At 31.9% G+C, this 880-nt stretch overlaps 1 protein-coding gene across 5 annotated transcripts in view; it reads left to right on the top strand.

The window, feature by feature from the left end:
- LOC106877599 (probable G-protein coupled receptor CG31760) overlaps positions 1–880 on the top strand; it is a 1064573-nt gene that overhangs the window by 983764 nt on the left and 79929 nt on the right. The window lies entirely within an intron of this gene.

Below are 880 nucleotides of genomic sequence, written 5' to 3' on the forward strand. Positions count from 1 at the left end.
CCTTGTGAGTGGATTTGGTAGACGGAAACTGAAAGAAGCCCGTCGCATATATGTATATACGTATATGTGTGTGTTTGTGTGTCTGTGTTTGTCCCCCAACATCGCTTGACAACCGATGCTGGTGTGTTTACGTCCCCGTAACTTAGCGGTTCGACAAAAGAGACCGATAGAATAAGTACTAGGCATCCAAAGAATAAGCCCTGGGGTCGATTTGCTCGACTAAAGGCCGCAGTCAAATGACTGAAACAAGTAAAAGAGTAAAGAGCATACATACAAACGCACACACTTATAGATATATACATGTAAGGAAAAATTAACATATAGGCTCTATGTATGAATGAGTGCCCATTGGTTGGAGAAATTTACATTAGTTTACATGCATTTTAGAAAATATCTAATCATGACGGTTTCTCAATATATGCGTGTGCAGAATTATATTGTAATAAAACACTCACAGTAATAATCGCATGCATATATATATATACGCACACACACACACATACACATTCATACACACACACATATGTATACATATATCTATATACATACGCATCTCTTTTGTTTCATATTTTATACGTTTTATTTTTCTTGTATATTACTTTGTTTATTATTTTATTTTATTCTACCTTATTTATTTCACTTTCTGATTTTATAATGTTCAAATTAATGTTATACCTCACACATACAAAAATAAAAATAAAATAACTCCGTACATTTAGCCGGCTGATATGAACTAATAGGTCAACATGTAATCTTCTATTGTATATCTTTTTCCCTGATGATATTTTATTCATATCTTATAAATGCAAATTTAAAGCATAAATTTGTAATTTATTTAATGAGGACAAATGGAAACAGCTATAGAAAGTAAGAATTATCA

The sequence above is a fragment of the Octopus bimaculoides genome, chromosome 9 (genome assembly GCF_001194135.2).
Source record: "Octopus bimaculoides isolate UCB-OBI-ISO-001 chromosome 9, ASM119413v2, whole genome shotgun sequence".
NCBI classification, from domain to species: Eukaryota; Metazoa; Mollusca; class Cephalopoda; order Octopoda; family Octopodidae; genus Octopus; species Octopus bimaculoides.